Consider the following 8,936-nt stretch of genomic DNA (forward strand, 5'->3'; position numbering starts at 1 on the left):
TTGTGCTGGGAATTAGAGATGCACTATGCATTGCTTGAAAACGGCCCTCCACAACAGAACGTCGTTCAGTCAGCTGAGTTGAGAGAGGAGTGGTTTACTGTGGGCCTCTAGGACATCCCCTCAATACTGTGCACACCTATTAATCTTTTTTTTTTTAAGATTTTATTTATTTATTTGACAGCACAAGCAGGGGGAGCAGCAGAGGGAGAGGGAAAAGCAGGCTCCCCACTGAGCAAGGAGCCCGATGTGGGGCTCGATCCCAGGACCCTGGGACCATGACCTGAGCCGAAGACAGCCGCTTAGCCAGCTGAGCCACCCAGGCGCCCCGACCTTAGTCAATCTTGATAGCCAGGTGCCCATTTAAAGCAACCCCCATGAAGGACGCCGTCCGTATCTTCCTGTCTAGTTTGATGGTTTGTGACTTGGACAGAACTGAACCGTTTCGTATCAAGAGGGAAAGCTTTGTACTCTGAATTGTACATTATGCTCATCAGATCGTCCTGGCGGGGTGAATGAGTTCAGTGCGTGTGGCCTGATAAGATTGTATCCCTAGTCTTTGGCAGGTTGTGAAGTTCCCTCTTGGAGACAGTCCTTCTGTCAAGCCGGGAAAAGTTGGAATCAAGTTAGTCCTTTAGATCTTCTGATACTTTCTGATTTGTGTTGGGCATAGTGGGATTATCCGTGCTTCTCCAACCCCACTTTTACCTAAATTATCTGAATACCTAAAGACAGAAGTGAGTTTACCACGCTAGGGAGAGAAAGGATTGGATTAGCCATGCGGTTTCTGAATCCATTTCCCGTAGGCACAGTATACGGGCTGCGTGGACTTGGTCGGAGCCACGCTCTTGTGAGTAAGGGCATGTGTGATGTTTCGGATGAGCACGCCAAGGTCCTCTTTCCCTGAAATGAGGTTTGCAGATCTGTAGACCTCCCAGGTGTTCTGCCAACTGTGACCTGGGAGAGCAGCAAGCAATAGCACGTTATCATCCGCCAGCCACGGCTAGGCCTCTGAAGCTGGTGGGTTTGTATGGGAGTCGGAAGTCATAGACTGTCATCCCTGTCACCTTTGGTCTAATGTGCCACTCACATGTATTGACTTACAGAGGAGGTGGAGATAAAGGAGGGGACTCCCCGCTATCCCTCCGTCACAACCCACGTGCCCCCTCAAGGGAACGTGCTGCCCCTGTTAAGAACCACTTTTGAATCTTAGCATCTGATTCTTTGCCAATTAATTTACATATAAAATCAGAATCTTGGAAAATTATTTAGAAAACCATGTTGAGAATGGGCAGTTTTTTAACCTCGTCCCTGATGGTTTTGAAAATAAATGCACACGTATGTATTTCTGTTTCGAGTATGTAAGTTGGTGATGATTGTCTTTGCAGCTGATTTGATCCAAGCGACAGATAATCTGTTTGGTCCACTGCCTCCCATTGGCCCCTTTGCTCCCGGATTCTAGGTTCAGAGCACAGGCTGGTGGCTCAGTCAGAGCAGCTGCCCGGAGGGGACGCAGTGTGAGTGGGAAAGGACACTGGGCTAGCCCAGACCCGGAAATCGGTCCTGCCTCTGCTGCGTGCTGTGTGGCCTTTGTCAGTGCGCCCAGAGTATCCCCTGCCTTCCAGGCTTGTTACGGAAGAACATGCCTGTGAGCATACTTCGTAAACTGCAAAATGCTGTATACAAATAAAGCCTCACGGTATTATGAAAACCCAAAATAGAGGGTACAGGCGAACTTTTCAGTAGGTCCGCCTTCCTGTCTTCATTTGTCTTTTTTCTTTTAGAACCTTGAATATAGCAGCGCTAAGTTTCATAATTATCTGTTGCTATTGGACTTAGGCTTTCTTTCTAGTTACTACATGAAAATTACGGTTTCTATGTGATCAAGGTAGGGGGTTAGGACCTGGGGGTAAACGTTGATGGTTTTGATAATGTGACCATGTGTCCCAGTTTACTTGGGCATTATTGTCCTGGCATGATTAATAATGCCCTCTTTCACTCTGAGTGGCCTCCTGATAGGGATCATAGATTATATTGTCCCCCTAGATTTTGACCATATTAAGTTAGTATCAAAACCAGGGCCCAAGGAATGGCCAGATCTTCCTGCCTTGCCAAGTACCCCTTTCCTGTTAATGCCCTGCTGGAATTCACTACAAGAAACAGACGGCAAAGTGGAATCCAGCACAGAAAGCTCAGGGCTTCAGTTTATAGTCCACTTCCTACATCCAGGTCTTGCCCGAGCTGGCTGCCAGGCCTGGGACAGAGCAAGAACTCTCAGAAAGAGTAGGCCTCGGCTTTCTTGTCTGGCCGGCACCATGGAGCCGAAGTAGAAATGCCTATGGAGGTTAGTGGACATATAACCGATTAGGGGTTTAATGACCCCAATAAACACGACCCAGTCACCAGTCACATTTGGAAGTCCTCCTCCCGCCTACGCTGACACCTCCATGTAGGCCAGTCCACCTAATCAGCAGTTATAATCCCTGCTTAGGTAGTGTTGGCTTCCCGTGGTCACCTTGGAAAGGAGAGAAACACCTCTTTTCTTCATCGGAACCGAATTCCAGACTCGCTGTCCTTCTGTTCTTTAGAGGGACATCATGCCATAGTGCTTCGATAGTGCTGGATGTCCGATGCTCCTAGGTTTATTAAATCCTAATGTCAGTAACACTTGACAGCTCTGTGGCCTTAGCAAGTCCCTTAACCTCTGTAAGCAACAGGATAACGGAGTCACTTGTATTTCCTCTGTGGGCAGGATGGCCTAGGAGAAGAAAGGATCTTCTCAGTCAAAGGGAGGTTCATACCGACGGCTTTGCAGGGGCTGCTTGAATAATGGGAACGGAGCAGGTGCTGCCCAGGGTAGAGAAGAGGCAGCCAAGGCGCATGCGTCACGCCCAGCCTTGCAGTTTCCATTTCCCAGGCCGCGCTTCCTTTGCTCGGAAGCATCGTGGGTGTATAAGGGCTCCGACCAGCCCTAGAGGGAGGGTCTGGTATCATGTCTTAGCTTGGGTGAGCCTCTGGTTTTCTCTCTGCGTTCTTACCGTTTCAGCGTGCGGGGAATGACGGAAGCCCTTACAGGGCTAGTGTGAGGATCCGTGAGCACACGGAGGGACAGCAGGGTGGGGAGAGACATGTAGGAGGAAGATGACACCGTGGGGGAAGCTTGAGGAACCAGACATGGCAGTGGTCGTGTTCTGGCCGATTGCCACCCCTTTTTTTGGATGAACATGTTATAAATGAGGGGGGAGTTTTAGAGGCAGAGGTGGGTGAAGAGGAAGAAGAGAGGTTGGCCAGCTGGCAGGGAAGGGGGCTGCTGGGATGAGGGAAGCACAGATGCCTCTAAGGCATTGTAGTAGTTCCGTCCTGTGCGGGGTGCGAGTGACTCCTCCGTCTCCGCGCCGCATTCAGTGGCATACACACTTCAGAGTGTGTTTGGAGTTGGTTGTTTCAGGGCTTGCACGTGTGCTGTGAACTCTGACCTGCTTCAGGGAAGGCAGGGGGGAAACAGGCTGACCATGGGGAGTCGAGTCAGCTCTGGGTGACATGGATTCCTTAAGGTTTAAGCCTGAAATCTGTCGCATGTAGGTGCCGGTAACCCAGCTCCTCCTCAGGTAACGACACGGCCCCCACGCCCCCACGCCTCGCTTCTGTGGCCAAAGTCAAATAGCTGTAACTCCCTTTTCAGAAGTGAGAACACAAATGAACTCTGTTCTTAAAAGTAACTGAACATAACAGCTTGGCAAGGAAAGCACAAAAGGGTAGCGCGTGTGACACATTTGTTGTTGCTCATAATTTTAAAGTTGCATTCCAAGCTGTTGCGTGTGAATTTCTTTAACTGGGGGAAATAGGGGCAGGATCCTACAGCTCATCAAAGATGCACACACATAGTCCACGTGGCCACGTGCTTTTGTGTATTTCACACGGTGCTGTGTCTGTCCTAGTGGGAAGAGTCTACCCCTGTGAGGGATCTCCAGGGATTCTGAAAACGGGAAGGAGATTCCTTTCCCTTCTCTGCTGGTCTGCCTGCTTGGATTAGAAACAGTGTTGCTCAGAGGCAGAGGGAGGGGCGTGGTAAATTCCTGGCAAATCTAGACAATCTTACGGAGTATGTATGTGACTTTTCTGTATCACAATCCCGGTAAAAAGGTTGGAAAGTACATACTGTTCATTTCTTACCCGTTTGCATGACAGGTTGGCAGAGGGTGGGGGTAAAAGGGGGTCACGGGGCATTTCTGTTACCAGGTCATACGGACCCCCAGCCCCACCTGGGAATGTCTGATAGGGGTTGGAAAAAACCAACAGAAGTTGCCCAGGTGTGACCCGTCATTTCTGCAACACCCAAGAACCATGTCTGTCAACCCTGACTTCCTGTGGCCTGTGTCACAGTGTTTGCCACATGAGATGAGTGGAACCGAGTGTACTCACTTCTGAGAAGATGAGAGTCTATCTGGACCAGACAAAAAGCTGAGGAATGAGATCAGTGAGAAGTGACATAGAAATACCAGTCTACTTCTGGCTTTTTTTTTTTTTTTAATAAAAGAAGAAAAATAATTCTAAACCATTAACAAGTCAGGAAACAACAGATGTTGGAGAGGATGTGGAGAAAGGGGAACCCTCTTACACTGTTGGTGGAATTGCAAGCCGGTGCAGCCACTTTGGAAAAAAGTATGGAGGTTCCTCAAAAAGTTAAAAATAGAGCTACCCTACAACCCAGCAATTGCACTACTAGGTATTTACCCAAAGGATACAGACATAGTGATTAAAAGGGGAACATACACCCGTGTTTATGGCAGCAACGTCCACAATAGCTAAACTATGGAAAGAGCCCAGATGCTCATGGACAGATGAGTGGATAAAGAAAATGTAGTATATATATATGATGGAATATTACGCAGCCAGCAAAAGAAAAATCTTGCCACTTGGCAATGACATGGATGGAACTGGAGGATATTATGCTAAGCGAAATAAATCAGAGAAAGACAAATACCATATGATTTCACTCATGTGGAATTTAACAAACATGAACATAGGGGAAGGGAAGGAAACATAAGATAAAAACAGAGAGGCAAACTATAAGAGACTCAAACCGAAGGGAACAAACAGGGTTGCTGGGGAGGGCGGGGGATGGGGTAACTGGGTAGTGGGCATTAAGGAGGGCATGTGCTGTGATGAGCACTGGGTGTTCTATGCACTGATGAATCACTACATTCTACCCCTGAAACTAATAATACACTATATGTTAACTAAATTGAATTTAAATAAAAAATTAAAGAATAATAATAATTCCAAACCAAGATAGCTGTGGCTCCAGGTCTGGCAGGTGGACGGAGCTGAGACACTTAGGAGCAAACTCTGCCTGCAGACTGTCCAGAGCCAGTGGTAGTGGGCAGGGGACTTAGAAAGAAGCAAAGGGCTAGACTCTGCTGTTCTTCCAAGCGATCTCGGGACTCCACGTGCTCGTTTTAGTCACCCTCTTAGAGCAAACCACCTGCATTGCTTTGATCCTTAGTCACAGGGTTTGGCCAGAAGTAACCTTTCACTGTTTTCAAGCATCAAATTATACTCTCAAAAGTTGGAGGCCACTGCAGGTATCCAGAAGATGTATCATAGGCTCAAAGACAGGTTGAGAAAGTGTTCTCACTAGCAGCATAAATATTTTGGCATAAATGGCTTAAGTTTTCACCTCAAAGGGACCTTGTTCTCAAAGCAGCAGGAGGGTTGCTAGGGCCTGTGATTGTTTTCGGATGTGTGGACTCTCGTCCCCAGAAATAAAGACTCACCCTTCCGTCCCACTCTCCATTCAGTTCGGACAAATGACAGGCAATGGGAGCGACAAGACCTTTGGGGACCTGGAAGCCTGATGGTTCCAGCGGTCCATTGCATGGGATCTTTTCAAATACAGTATTTTTTCAAATCCAAAATACCATTAATTATGTTAAGAAAGAAAGAAAAAAAAACCCAGTGGCCTTTTTAGTCTATATCCCAATTTTTACAATATTAAAATGTTACAAAATCTTTTCCTAGGAGTGAGTACCTGTTCCTCGCTGCCCTGAAATCATAGCACAGATAGGAGCTTTGCAGAACAGTCTGGAGAACTTCGGGCTGTACGTAATGGGAATACCAGCTGACAATGGCTGAAAATCAGGCTTTATTTTCTCCACTTACAGAAAGTCTGGCTGCCAGTGATTCTGTGCCTCCAGAACATCTCGGGGAAGACCGCAGTTCTTGTCACCTTTCTCTCCTCTTGTTCCCATTCAAAGCAGGGAAGAAGGTGAAAAGAGAACGCTTAGCCAACCAGAGGCTTCTGTGACCCAGGTCCTTCATTTACTAGCTCTTTAAACTTAGAGAAGTTGCCCTGCCCTTCTAGACTTCCATTTTGCTGAATGTATGGTAATTGGTGGCTTTGAGATTTAAAGTCCATTCGTTGAAGTAAGCCAGTGTCAGTCACTTTCAGGCCCCCCCCCCCCACATCTTGTGTCAGAGAGCGAGATTTTGCAGAGGTCTCTGGATAAAGCTGCCGCCATACCTGCCAGCATCACACCCAGGCCTCTCCGGGACCTCCATCCCCAGGGTCTGCTGGGCAGGCATGCCACACCCCTCACCGCCCTGCGCTGTCCCCGCACCAGGGCGTTGGCGAGTGCCCCGAAAAGGCGCTGCTGTCCTGCCATGTTGACCACTGGCCCAAGGCGGGCGCTCGTGGGAGCTCGAGAGGCAGGGAGGAAAGCGTACAGATCTGGAATTTCAGTTTTGTCATCAGGGCTTCGTGCATCTGCAGAGTCTGGGCAGTCGGTGGTTTCACAACTCCTTTCCATCCCTCTTCGCCTAGAATTGAATTTCCACCGAATGTCAGAAATAAGAGCTGAGCCCAGAATCAGACTGACTACATTCCAGATCTTGCCACTACCATTTCCTGGTCTTGAGACTGTGGCCAAGTTACCCACCCTTAGCCCTGGTTTCTACAACTGTCTGGGTTTGCGTTCATAGCTTCCGGCATTGCCAGGCTGAAGGACGATCACCCACACAAATGCTGGGCACATACTAAGTACACAGTAAATATTCCCCATTTCTAGCCTCTCCAATTTTATATTCCTCCTCTAGACCAGCATCTGTCTGGCTTTAAAATGCTCTGCTCTTGTCCTGCTGGGCACCCCAGCCCTACGTCGATCAGTGACAACGTTCGGAGAAACAACTCCGCCTCTGTCCTTACCTTGCTTCATGGTCCAGGGGGCATCACCCAGCACGCCGTCTGCTTTCTCCTACAAAACGGACAGCTGCCTCTCGAGGAGTGTTGGAGCAGAAGACGAGGAATGGGAAGCTCCCTGAGAGAAAGGGCAGCTTGCGTTCTAGATGGGCGGAGACGTGTGTGCACGGGTGTGTGTTATGTGTTTCAAGACTTGGAACCTCAGCAGGTGGGTCACATCACAGTGTGTCACCTGGCTCCTTGGTTTAAAGATTTTCCTCCCCTGTTTCCAGCTCTGTGGGCTCCAACAGCTTCGGGGTTAGAGGTGCCTTTTATGGGCTGTTTTGGTTAGCGTCCTAATAGGGCTTTAGTCACCACTCTGAAACTGCCATGGGCCCACTGGCAAAGGGAGGCAGGGGAGTACACGACTTGATTCAAAGTTTAGGCAAGAAGACACTCAGAGTTTCAGGGCTGAATGGGTTGTGTGTGTGTGAGAGAGAGAGAGAGAGAAGCAAGAGGGGCAGCAAGAGTTCCTGACTTTATGGGCACCACACACACGTACGCTCACTCACTACACCTGCAGTACGCTCAGTACATCCCCGTGCCCGGCAGGCACACACACTTGCACACGTTCCCTTGCTGGGCCACTGTGTTCATTTCTGAGAGCATCTTTTTATAAGGAGCCAGTGCTTGGATTAGGAGCCCACGGATTCATCTTAATTACACGAGCAACAACCCTATGTCCAAGTAGGTCACGTTTTGAAGTACTGGGAGTTAGACTCCAACCTAGCTTTTGGGGGGGACACAATTCAATCCATAAAAGCCCCTAAGGTTGGGTATGCTGCCTGCAGGGAACAAACGGGGGGTACAGGAAAGTGGGGTGGTACAGTGAGGAGGTGGGTTGAGTCGCACACACAGGCACCTGTGAGCCGGCCTTTGGGGCGTGTGTTTTCGTGTCTGTCCGCTATCCAGACGCACCTGAAACACAGAAGGCACTCAATAATTTTAGTCTCTGTATGTTAAAAAAAAATGTGTGTGGGCACACTCAAGTGTTTGATGTTCTTACTCGATGGGGAGGTAATAGTTGTGCAGCTTGTGCGAGTGGAAGGGGTCCGACTGCTGAATTGTGAAGTGTCTGCAGTTGTGTTTACTGAGAATGTGAACGTGAACCGAAGCGTTCTATAAATGTGGGCGGTTATTGCTGCGAATGTGTCTTTGCGTCCTGTCATTCGTGAAGTCTAATGTGAGGGAGACCACCACGTGGTCAGTATCTAGTCCCAGCCCCGTGGCCCTTTCCTTTCACATTCGCTCTTCTGGGCAGCGTGTGGCACACAGGGATCTTACCCAGGCCTGCGTCTGGCAAGAAGGGGGGCCTGTCTTGATAGTCCCGCTACCCTACAAGCAAGTCCCCATGCACACCCACTCCCAGACCTGTGTCCTAGGACCCTTGTCTCTGAAATTCAGCTTAGTGAATGTGCACTGCGCACCCACTGTCTCCAAAACACCCCTGGGCACTCCCGAAGGTGAGAACGGAAGCAGGTTGCCAGTCTCGAGTTCACAAAGAGCCGGAGACTGCCCGCTGAGAAAGGCTGCAGAAGGGACCCAGCAGAGCTCTAGGGGCCCTGAAGCAGACATGACTTTCAGCCTTGTTAAGCAGGGACACTTTCTGGAGTTGGTGGCGTGTCAGCCGGACCACGAGTAGAGGAGAATGTAGTAAAGAGGGAGGAGCGGGGCAGGGAGCAGGCCAGGTTCAGGAAGGTTT

Source organism: Ursus arctos, unplaced genomic scaffold (assembly GCF_023065955.2).
Source record: "Ursus arctos isolate Adak ecotype North America unplaced genomic scaffold, UrsArc2.0 scaffold_1, whole genome shotgun sequence".
NCBI lineage: Eukaryota > Metazoa > Chordata > Mammalia > Carnivora > Ursidae > Ursus > Ursus arctos.